Source organism: Priapulus caudatus, unplaced genomic scaffold (genome assembly GCF_000485595.1).
Source record: "Priapulus caudatus unplaced genomic scaffold, Priapulus_caudatus-5.0.1 Scaffold304, whole genome shotgun sequence".
In the NCBI taxonomy this organism is placed as follows: Eukaryota; Metazoa; Priapulida; class Priapulimorpha; order Priapulimorphida; family Priapulidae; genus Priapulus; species Priapulus caudatus.
The window spans coordinates 302,026-314,525 of NW_014577365.1; the positions used below are offsets into that span (position 1 = coordinate 302,026).

The window sequence follows — 12,500 nt, forward strand, 5'->3', positions numbered from 1 at the left end:
AAACGCACACGCAAACGGGCGCAGACACGCGCACGCGCGCACACACACACATGCACACGAACGCACGCGCGCATGCCGACCTTCTTCGGCGTATAGGCCATGCGTATGTAGGTGCAGTAAAAAACGATAAAACGGTGACCGGATGTACAGTTGGAGATGTTAAATCCTGCGCTTCTTCATGAGTTCTAACTGGCACGCACAGCGCGGTGTACGATTTGTGTGCGGTCGCGTGAGGTACCCGAGCAGCTGACTGCAGCAAGCCTGGGATCACGGAAACGCCGTGAGCGCATTGCGCGGTTGGCGACAGCGCTCGTGATGCGTCAGCGCCGACTGCCGCCAGCGCACGGGCTGCCGGTGGAGTCGCCAGCGCGGCTAGGATGAGGGTAGTCTGCAGGTTAGGAAGCCAACATCATAACCAGCAGGCGGGGTGATGTTACGCGGGAAGCCAAAACGATATCTGGAAGACAGCTATCATATTGAGTGGGAAGACAAAACGAGAGACAGAAATAATATTAACTAATAATAAACCGATGACTAGGATGCACACATAATGAGACTATTGAAATCATAGGCATAGAAGGCCGCGAATAATATCACTTGTATAGAAAAAAACCCCAACTATTATTCTACAGGTATATATGAGATATACTATTCAGCAATAGAAATCAACGACGGGAAGACAGAAATTATAATTCGTAGGAATGCAAAACTACAAAACCACGACTAGCGGTCACATAATTAATTTTATATTCCGTATGTATATATATATATATATATATATATTTATTCGCGAACAGTTAATAGATAGATATAATATTCCTATGGAAGACAAAATTGTTAGTGTTCCAAAGGAAGGCAAACTGATAACCATAGATGACATAGATTATTCCGAAGCCAAAATTACGATTGGGAGGCTGGAAGATTCTCTACAGGATACTAATGCGAAGGTCCTGTAGTGATAAGAACACGATTCCCCCTCACATAGCGCATACCTCCAAGCATGGCGACCACTTACATTTACATTACATCACCGCACGCCCGCGGGCGAAAAGGTATCGGGAATGCTCTCCTCCTCCTCCTCCTCCTCCTCCTGCCATCGCTCCATGCCTCCCCTCCTCTTCCTCCATCTTTCTCGCTCCTCCCCCTCCTGCTCTGCCTCCTCCTCCAACATCATCCTCGCGCATTCTTTCTCCTCCTCTCGCTCCTCCTCCTCATCCTCCTCCTCCTCCTCTCCTCCTCCCTCCCGCTCCTTCCTCCTCTTTCCCCTATTTTCCCTAACTCGCTCCTACCGCTGGCCTTCTCCTCCGCTCCTCCCGCTCCTGCCTCTTCTCTCCACTCCTTCTCCATCTTCTCGATCTTCTCTCTCCACTCCCCTGCTCCTCTGTCTCGCTCCCCTCCTTCCTCCTCACCCTCTTCTCCTCCTCCTACCGCTTCTTCTCCTCCCCCTTCGCGCCCCGCTGAGCGTAATACTAGCCACCGTGCCGCGATTTCTCGCGAACAGCGTCCCAAACATTTTGCTAGCACCTACTCGTGGGGGGGGCGGTGTCGGCCCTCATAGATAAATCGCGCCCAGTACAATGCGAAAGCACGCGCGTTTGCTCGCTATGATGCGAGTATGGCAGGACCAGATGTTTGTTCGCGAAGCACGACGAACTCCAGCACGCATCGCCCCGGCTCAACGGCACGCAACGCAGCGCCAGCGCCTAGAACGAGTTTCAGCAACGGCATATAACGCGCCGGAGCACGCTGCGCTGCTTTCAAGACCTAATGGCCTCTCTTTTGCTGACGGGCCGACAGTCGTGTAGCCGTATAAAGAAACGGGAAGCGGACTCCCCTGTTCTTCAACTTCACCCCCCCCCGCCTTCCTACCACACGTGTCCGCGCGCGTGCGCCGAATACCGACCGCGTAAGGCCGCGGGCGGCGAATTAGTAGGCAGGTGAGTGTAGGCTTACCAGCTGATGCTGCTGGCTGCTGCTGCTACTGCTACTGCTGCTGCACCTGCTCGCTGCGCTGCACTGCGCTAACCTGCGCTGCCTTGCTACTACTACTTACTACTACTATCTACTACCCTACTACTACTATCTACTAGCTACTACTACTATCTACTACTAAAAACTATCCTACTCTACTGCCCTATTGCTATTGCTTATTTCTGTTGCTGTTACTTATTGCAATATATGCTGTTGGCTGTTGCGTTGCCGCTACTGCGGCCTTACTTAATTACTTGCTTAGGCAGCCAAACTGTCGACGGTTAAGAGCGGCCGCTGGCCGGCCACATTGCTACTCAGCTCCTAGCGGAGAGCTCGCCTTGGCACGCACGGACGATGAGTTACAGGCGCTGTCGTCTCAAAGTCAATCGCACCCTCAGCGGTCGCTCCTCCCCCTCCTCCCCTCCCCCTCACCGCGCGTGTAATATGTACTTCGAACCCGCACCTCGTCGGGCAGAGCGCGTACTGCTAAGCCGCTGCACGTGCTCGGCGTGGGGGGAGGGGAGGGGGGAGGGGCCTATAATCCCCGTGCTGTAAGCATCGTCTCTGTGTAAGCGGTCGGTCGCTCAGGGCAGGCCGACCCACAACCGCACGCCGCAAGTGCCCGTCCCCACACCTGCATGCTCACTGACCGCTTGGGGCGAGAGGGAGCACGATGAGTGGACGAAAGTGTGAGGGATGAGAAGGGAAGGGGAGGGAAATAGGGAGGTGGGACAATGAGAGGCGAAGGGTCGAGACTCGAGAGCATGCGTTCCCCGCATGCAGAAACAATCACGTGACTCGTATATCCAATCGGCGCGTCCTCGAGGCAGCATTATCTGTGAATCCAGGTATATGCGCCAACCGGGGAGGGGGTTAGAAATTGGTGGGAGAAGAAACGAGGGAGCGCTGTGTTACTCCCCAACGACGTCCAGCCACGCATTTCAATGCTTCCAAAGACAATTTCTGACCTCACGTCATCGCTATATTTGGTCACACAAATAAGAAACATTGAATTTCAAAATGTTCACAAACGACGCACTTCGCGTTCTCACTTGTTTTCTCCTATATTGATAATAATATGCGAAAGTAATTAAAAAATTAAATAATTAAGATAATTGACATAAGTGACGTAGTCATGATTCCCCGCAAAACCTGCATCCGGTCAAGGCTGACCATCGCAGCGTTAGCACAAAGTCTGAATCACACGACTCGTGGTGAAACACGCGCCCCGTCATACGCCAATCATCTGACCAAGAACGTATTAAGTATACTGACATACTCACTTAATACATACTTACATAGCCTATACTTACTTTACTTTACTCTACTTTGCTTGCTTACTTTACAATTACTTTACGTACATATTATACATACTTACTTAATACATACTTACACAGCCTACTTATACTTTACATTACTTTACTTTACTCTACTTTACTTGCTTCCTTATCATTTACTTTACATACATATTATACTTACTTACTTAATACATACTTAATACGCTCCTGATCCGATGTAAGCGGGGACGATATTTTTTCATGCACTCGGCGATAATAGGCTCGAGAAAGTCTGACGTCATATCGACAACGTCATTCGTCGGCAGGGCCGTGAACATTTTGAAACAGGGGATTTTTATTATATATCTTAAATCAAATCACATATCTTAAGGAGAATTTCTGTGTGTGTGTCCGGCTATACGTTTCCGCACCGCTCAACGGATCCTCCCCAAACTTGGTAGGAACATACTACACATCATGACACGTTGCATGGGGAATTCTTTTTTTCACAGTTTCATTTATTTCACATTTCACGTTAAAAAACATTAAAATAGTGGGAAATTTTTGCACCGAGCGCGGGGCAACGTCACAACACGAAAACACAATGGCAATGTAAAAAACAATGTATAATCAAAGGCGCTCCATCAGAAAAGATTTTCTAAGTCGCTCTATCTAATCTAACCAGAGAAATGTTACACATTGTTTTTACATTGTTTCTTAAATGGAGCACATTTCGTTATGGACCACCTAACGGGCATAGACTAGTTATAATAAGTATTCAATTATAATATTAATATCGCACTATCTCTACACTTCCCATCGCTACAAGTTTCCGGCAGGCATGCAGGAGCGCGGCCGCAGGGTTGGTAGCGGCAGCGGGCTGGGAGAGGGCGAAAAAGGAGGCGCCAGTTTTCACTCCCGTAAAGACCGCTGACGTATTAACTCAACAGTCGGCGCGCGCCTGCGCGTTAGAAAAAAAGTTTAATTACCGTTTATCGATGAGGCAGCGGCTGCTGCGGCTGCGGCGGCGTGGTAGGCAGCGTATAGGAGCTAGCATGAGGCAGCGTGTGTGCGCGGCGCGGGGTGAGTGGTGAGCGCAGCGACAGCAGCGTCATTATCGCTCGCGCCGTCAATCATCGTGCGGTGGCGCTGCTGTATAAAAGCCAACCTGCTGGCAAAGCGGGGCTACAAGTGGCTGCGACTGGCCGGAGCTAGTGAACATCGACGCCGCCAACACACTTCGCTTTTGAATGATTTACAGCGTTCAAGTCGCCGTTCATCGCGCGTGCCGTCCCGCTGCTGCTGCTGCTGCCTCCGTCTAGTGCTGCTGTCGCCGCTGCTGCTGCCGCCAGCGACCCCGAGTACAGCCGTAAGACATGCATCGGATAGCCTACGTCGGCTCGCTCTGCGTTCTGTGCACATTAGCCGTCGGGGCGCTACAGCCGGCGACGGCGACGACGACATTGTCCGCCAATGACGGCGACGAGCAGTGGTCGGCCGACGACGACCGACCGTGGACGGACGTCGGCGAGGACGACCGCCGACGAGCTGCGAGCGACGACAACGACGACGACGCCGACGTCGTCGTCGGCGCGGAGATGAACTGTACGCGCTGCGCAGCGACGTACAACGACGAGACGAAACGCATGCGCCTCGAGGCGATCAAGGTACAGATCCTCAGCAAGCTGGGCATGGAACGCCCTCCGAACATCAGTCAGGCCCAGCTGGCTAGCATCCCGCCGCTGCGTCACCTCATGCACCGCGGGTTGCAAGACATGCCGATGGCCGACGAGCCGTCGCAGTCAAGGCGTGACGCCGCCGACGCCTACGACGACGACAACGACGATTACATGCTGAGACCCGAGCGCATATTCAGCCGCTCACGCACGGAAGGTAAGAGCGGGAGAGAGTTTCGAATAGATGGCCGCGTCTGCTAGCGGTGTTGCTGTACGGCGGCGGCTCGTTTTGCACCGGTGGCAGTCTATGTATATTCCACAAACCGTGAACCAACTTCTTCCGACCTCCATTATTACTGCCGACAGCAATAGGAACAGCTGCAGCGTCACTACTTCCACCTATGACAATTAACGTTAACAACAAGAAAAACAATAACGACGACGACCACAACCGCAATGCGAACCCCACCACCTACACACAAACTAGCACCACTACTAGCGCATCACCACTACCGCCATCACCACCACCGACCGACCATCACCTACCAACGACCACCGAACACCGACATACTTACACAATCCACTACCAGACCACCCGACACAGCCGGGAACAGATGACGCGATCCAACAGCGCACCAGCCGAGAAGACGACACCTACCGCACCAAACCAACAGACTCAACATGGCCACCAACCAACCGAACACCTACGCTATCACATGCAACTACACATACAACAACAACAACAACAATTACCGACCGCCATCCCTACCCCACCACATCACGCACTGACAACCACCCACCACCACCAGCATCCACCACACAGACCACCACACCCACCACATTCTACGCCGTAACCACCACACCACCACCCAACCACATCTACCACCACCGACCGCCGTAGCCACCGGGACGCACGACATCATCCCCCACCACCACCGACCTATCCACAGACCACCCCACCACCACCATCATTCATCAATCGATCATTCTCACACTACCCGCTTACAGCTAGGCAGCAGCACGCAGCAGCAGCAAGCAGCAGCAGCACTGTCCACGCACCGACCACCACACCACCGAACACCACCGACCACCACACACCAACCCGAGTACCCGACCCAACAACACAACAACACCAGACGAGCCGACACCACCACGGCCACCAACCCCACCACTCACCACCACACACCACCGACCACCACCAGTACCATCACTCATCATCCATCATCATCGTCATCATTTATCAAATCATCACTACCAGCAGCAGCAGCAACAGCAGCAAGCAGCAGCCAGCAGCCAGCAACCTGGCCACCGGTGACCACCAACCACCACCATCACCAGCACCACCAGCCCACTACCACCCACCACCACCACCACCACCACCACCACCGACACAACCGACCACCAGACCACTCACTCACCACCAACCACTCACACCAACTCACCGACCAGCCAACTACGACCCACCCACCCACCCAAGCAGGCACCACCAAACAACCACCACCGACACCCACACCATACACCACCCCACCATCCCGCACCGACCAACTATGCCCACCACCACTCACCCCACTACCACCAACCACCGACCAACCACCCCACCCATCACCAGCCCACCATTATCACCGACCTACCGAACCACCACGCACCACCCACGACCTGCCGCTGCAATAAACAAAATCCGAATATCTCTACTGCACTAATGCACGAGCTAGCGACTTGAACTATCCTACATTTATATTCACCAATACACCGACCATGCCGGGACCACCAAGTGTCGCCACGCGCCAGGTCAATGACTGCCATTGGAGGGGGCGGGGGCGTCGCCCATAAATGTACGTCCCTTTCATGCAACTCATTCGCTCGCTACGTCTTCGCACTACATATTATGTCTTTATTGGAAACTTGGCGTGTTTACTCTAATTGCAGGTGGAGATTTGTAGTAGAACTGAAATAAATACCCCCGACTATTCACTATTACTGCCCCTATCGTTGCTTTGACCCCTTGGCGAACGCATGCTGCCTAGTAGTCGGTTCGTTTACCAGGCACCGGCCCGCCGTCGTTTCCGCGTATGACGCACGCATGCTCGAAAGAAATACACGAACGAATCTAGTTCCAGTTAGCTGTACGTAGGCTCGTCACCTCATCCAATTCCTTGGTTTCCACTGGCGGAGCAGCTAACACTAAAGGATACGCCTGAGAGGTCGGCGGTGCATGAGGGTGACTTTGTTAAAGTCATATGCTGTGGTTCCGGCCAGGGCAGACCGACGTTCGTGAAATGTGTCGGACGTCGCTCCGGACGTCCCCGTGATGTCACGTACGGCTGATTGCTGTCCGTCCTGGCGGGTGGTGAGGGCAAGCGGGAAAACGCAGTTGACCACTGTTGTATAGTGGACGTACCGGACAATGCACGCTTCTTAGAAACGGCTTACCCTGGCACGCGCCGCGCACGCTGAGAGGTCTCCGCTGTCGTTCGAAATCTGGGAACTCTCGCCCTGTGTGCGGGCACGCGTGTCCATGCTAACTATGCACATTCTTTCTAGCCACCGACCCGCCTTCGTTGTCAGTTCTTGCAGATAAACTGCTAAACTGACCAGTAGAGAGAAAGAGAGGGAGCGATGCGCGAAGCAAGAAAAAGAGGAGGGAATGAGAGAAGGGATGGAGAAGACAGTGAGTAGAGAGAGAGAGAGAGAAAGAGAGAGAGAAAGAGAGAGAGAGAGTAGAGGAGGGAAGAAGATAAGAAAGAGAGAGAGGGGGAAGAGAGAGAGAAAGATAGACGAAGAGAGGGAGATAAGGAAAGGATAGAGACTCCCGGCCCAGAGAGAGAGAGAGAGAGAGAGAGAGAGAGAGAGAGAGAAAGTAGAGAGAGAGTAGAGGAGAGAGAGAGGAGATGCACAGAGAGACAGAAAGACAGAGAGATGGGTCATGCAAACCTCAACAGCAATGCTGGCCGCATAGTTAACCCCGGATCGACACAGCACGCAAATTTAGCATATAAAAAAGTCGCCCCCTCTGGGACACGCGTCCCAAAGGCCTACCCATGTATGACCAAGTGAAATATATACCCAGTATCCGTGCGCTGTCCAATGAGCCCGTTCTGCTAGTATACTCATTCTGCTGCGCTATATACTGCGAGGGACGCTGCGATCAGTGACCCTCTGGCGTTGTACGCACGGCCGGGCCGGTAGAACGTTGCGTGACGTAGAGCTGAAGAATACAGAGAGTGGAAAGGAGAGTATCGAGAGATGGGAGAAGATGAGAAAGGAGATGGGCAAGAAGGGAGAGGTGGGGGGAAGGAGATGGGGAGATGGGAGAGGTGGGGAGAAGGAGAATGGAGAGGTGGGAGAAGAGATGGGAGAGGTGGGAGAAGGATGATGGGAGATCTGAGCAGGTGGGGAAAAATATTAGATGGAGAGATGGGAGAGGTGGGGCAGAAGGAATGGGAAGATGGGAGAGATCGGGAGAAGGAGTATGGGAGAGAATGGAGAGGGGGAGAAAGAGATCGGAGAGGGTGTGGGCAGACATTTCACAGCGACATTGGCCGAGATATACGGTTGCATAATGCTCTGGCATCCTGGCGACGGCAAGCAAATATCTACGAATAGCAACTGTTAGCAGTGATTGATGCGCGCGGATCATGTTGTGATACAGACTTGATAATTGAGAGCGATATATATTATAGTGTGTGTGTATCATATTTATATTATATTTAATATTTCTTGCTTGTTCGGCTCAGAAAATGCAGTGCACAAACGCGACAGCGCGCGGCGGCCACGAGCACACGCACACACACGTCCCACACACCACATCACATCACAGCACACATGCCCCACACACACACAGCTACACGGCACACACAGCGGCACACACGACGACTCTGGCGGAGCTGGCGCGGTCGAGCCGCCTCGCTGACCGGGCAACCGGACCGGATCGCGTCTGCTGCGTGCTTCTTTCTTCCCCTGTGCGGTCCCGTCAACACACACACACACATATATATATATATATATATATATATAATATGCGCGCGCACAAGCACACACGCAAACGCACACGGCAAACGCAAGGCACGCGAAACACATCCGTTCACGCAAACACCACGCAAAAGCGCACACGCAAAACGCACACTCAAACGCACTACGCGAAACAGGACCAGACTACGCCGCACGCGCGACACACACATGCGCACACGAACGTACGCAGCCGCATGCCAACCTCTTCGCGTATAGCCATGCGTATTAGGTGCAAGTAAAATACGATAAATACGGTGAACGCGGGATGTACAGTTGGAGATGTAAATCCTGACGCTCTTCATCGAGTTCCTAACTGGCACGCGCCAGCGCGTGTAATCATTTGTGTGCGCGCGCGTGAAGGACGCCGAGCAGCTGAGCTGGGGGCAGCAAGCCCCTGGGATGCACGAAAACGCCGTGAGCGCATTGCGCGTTGGCGACAGCGCTCGTGATGCGTCAAGCGCCGTCTTGCCGCAGCGCACGGAGCTGCCGGTGTATGTTCGCAAGCGCGGCTAGGATGAGGGTAGTCTGCAGTTAGGAAGCCAAATCCATAATCAGCAGGCGGGTGAATATTACCGGGAGAGCCAAAACGATATCTGGAAGAATCCGGAGGTTATTCACTATTGAGTGGGTAAGGACAAAACGAGAGAGCAGAAATAAATATTAACTAATAAGAATACGCACATTCATGATGACTAGGATGCAGCAAAAATGAGACTGCATTGAAATCATAGGCATAAGAAGGCCGCGAATAATATCTACTAGTATAGAAAAACCCAAACGTACTATCTCTACAGGTATATATGAGATATACATTTCAGGCAATAGAATCAACGACGGGAAAGACAGAAATTATATTTTCGTAGGAATGCAAAACTACCAAACCACGAGCTAGCGTCTACATAACTTTATTTTATTATTTTCTTGTTTATTTTTTGTCAATCTATATTATAATATATATATTATATATATTTATTTATTCCCAGCAGAACAGTCAATAGATAGATAAATATTTCACAGGAAAGAGCAAAATTGTTAGTGTTCCAAAGGAAGGGCAAAACTGATAACGATAGAACTGACATAGATTATTAGAGAACCAAAATTACGAAAGTTGGGAAAGGCTGGAAGATCTCTACAAGGATACACTAAATAAAGCGAAGGTCCCTGGTATGAGTAGAACACGATCGCCCCGTCGACATAGCGCATACTCTCCAAGCATGGCGACACCTTACATTTACCATTAACATCACCGCACGCCGCCGCGCGTCGAAAAAGTATCGGAAGCTCTCCCTCGCACCACCTCCTCCTCCTCCTCGCTCCTCCTCCTCACTCTTCCTCCCATGACTCTCACTCCTCCTCCCTCCTCTGCCCTCCTCCCTCCTCTTACCTCCCCATTCTTTCTCCATGCCTCCTCCTCCTCTCCTCCCTCAACCTCCTCCTCCTCCCTCCTCCTCACGCTCCTTCTCCTCTTTCCCCATTTCTCCTCCCTACTCAACCGCATCCTTCTCTCCTCCTCCCCTCCTCCTCTTCTCCCTTCTCATCTTCTCCTTCCCGCCTCCATCTCCCCCCATCCTCCGCTCCCCTCCTCTCCTCCCCCCTTCTCCTCCTACCTACCGCTTCTCATCACTCCCCTTCGCGCCCCTGCTGAGCGTATACTGAGCCACTGCCGTGCGCGATTTTCTCGCGAACGCGTCCAACATATTTCTGTCTCTAGCACCTCGCCGGTGTCGCGCCCTAGAAATCGGCGCGCCGTACAATGCGAAAAGCACGCGCGTTGGCCTCGCTAGAGGCGAGGTAATTGCAGGACAGAGAATGTTTGTTCGCGAGCACGACCAAACCTGCACGCATCGCCCCGGCTCATGCCGCACCACGCGCAGCGCCTAGGAACGAGTCAGCACGGCATAGTCAATCGCGCCGGAAGCACCTGCCTGCTCAAGACGGCTAATCCTCTATTTGCTGAGCCTGACATGTCGTGGTAGTCCGTATCAAGAACGGGGAAGCGGACTCCCACACTTGTCTTTCCACTCTCACCAGCCCCCCCCGTACCTCCCGCGTGTCCCGCGCGCGTGCGCCGAAATACCGACCGGGCGGTAAGGCGCGGGCGCGAAATTATATCAGGTGAGTGTAGGCTTACCAGCTGATGCTCTGCTGCTGCTGCGTAAGCTGCTACCTGCTGCAGCTACTGCGCTGCTGCTGCTGCTACTGCTGCTACTGCTGCCTGCGCTGTTACTACTACTACTACTACTACTACTACTACTCTACACTACTACTACTACTACTAACTACTACTACTACTCCTACCTCCTACTCCCTCTATTGCTATGCTATTTCTGTTGCTGTTACTATTGAATATTGCTGTTGCTGTTGCGTTTGCCGCTAAGCTGGCGCGCTTACTTAATCTTCATTAGCACCAAACTGTACGACTGTAAGCGCGCTGGCCGGCCACATTGCTACTGTTCAGAGCCTGCGGAGAGCTCTTGCACCGGCACGGACGATCGGAGTTACGGCGCTGTCGTCCCAAGGTCAATCCGCACCCAGTGCTCGCGCCCTCCTCTCCCCTCCTCCCCTCCCCTCCGCGCTGTATTGTCTTCGACCCCCTGCGCGGGGCCAGAGCGCGTACTGGCTAAGCCGCTAGCAGTCGTGCTCGGCGTGGGGAGGGGAGGGGGAGGAGAGAGGGGGAGGGGCTATATATGTCCGTGCCAGTAAGCAATCGTCCTGTGGTTAAGCGGTCGGGTCGCTAGCAGCCGACCCACAATCCGCACGCCGCCAAGTGCCCGGTCGAGCAATCGAACACCTGCATAGCTCACTGACCGCTTGGCGGCGAGAGAGCAGACCGATGAGTGGGAATAGTCGTGAGGGATGAGAGGGCAGGGGAGGGAAAGAGGGAGCGTGGGGCACAATGAGAGGCGAAGGTCGGAGAGCATGCCTTCACCCGCATGCCAGAACAATCGACGTGACCATTCCGTATATCCAACTCGGCGGCGTCCTCGAGGCAGGCAATTATGCTGTGACATCCAGGTATTACGGCAGCATACCGGGGAAGGGGTTAGAAATTGGTGGGAGAGAGGTACGAGGAGGCGCTGTGTTACTGCCCCAGGCGACGTCCAGCCACGGCAATTTTAAATGCTTCCTAAAGGACAATTCTGACCTCACGTCATCGCTATATTTTGTCCACAACAATAAGAAACATTGAAATTATCAACTGTTCACAACACGCACGTTCGCGTTCTCACTTTGTTTTCTCCTAATTGATAATAATCATGCGAAAGTAATTTTAAAAAAATTAATAATTAAGATAACTTTGACGATAACGTGACGTAAGCCATGATTCCTCGCAAACCTCATCCGTCAAGGCTGACCATCGCAAGCGTTCAGCCACAAAGTCTGAATCACGACACTCGTGTCGACACCGCCCGCATACGCCCAATCATCTGACACGAACGTAATCAAGTATACTGACAACTCCACTTAAACATACTTACATAGCCTACTTACTTTACTTTACCTACTTTACTTGCTTACTTTACAATTACTTAACTATCATATTACATACTTCTTAATACATACTTGA

The 12,500-nt window shown here is 52.5% G+C and overlaps 1 protein-coding gene across 1 annotated transcript in view; it reads left to right on the top strand.

Moving 5' to 3' along the window:
- LOC106808787 (sphingomyelinase C-like) overlaps positions 1 to 11,035 on the top strand; it is a 16,065-nt gene extending 5,030 nt beyond the window's left edge. The window contains exon 4 of the mRNA XM_014811638.1: positions 11,025 to 11,035. The gene's annotated coding sequence lies outside the window, so the exon portion shown is untranslated. The remainder of the gene's footprint in view (positions 1 to 11,024) is intronic.
- Positions 11,036 to 12,500: the final 1,465 nt, after the last annotated feature.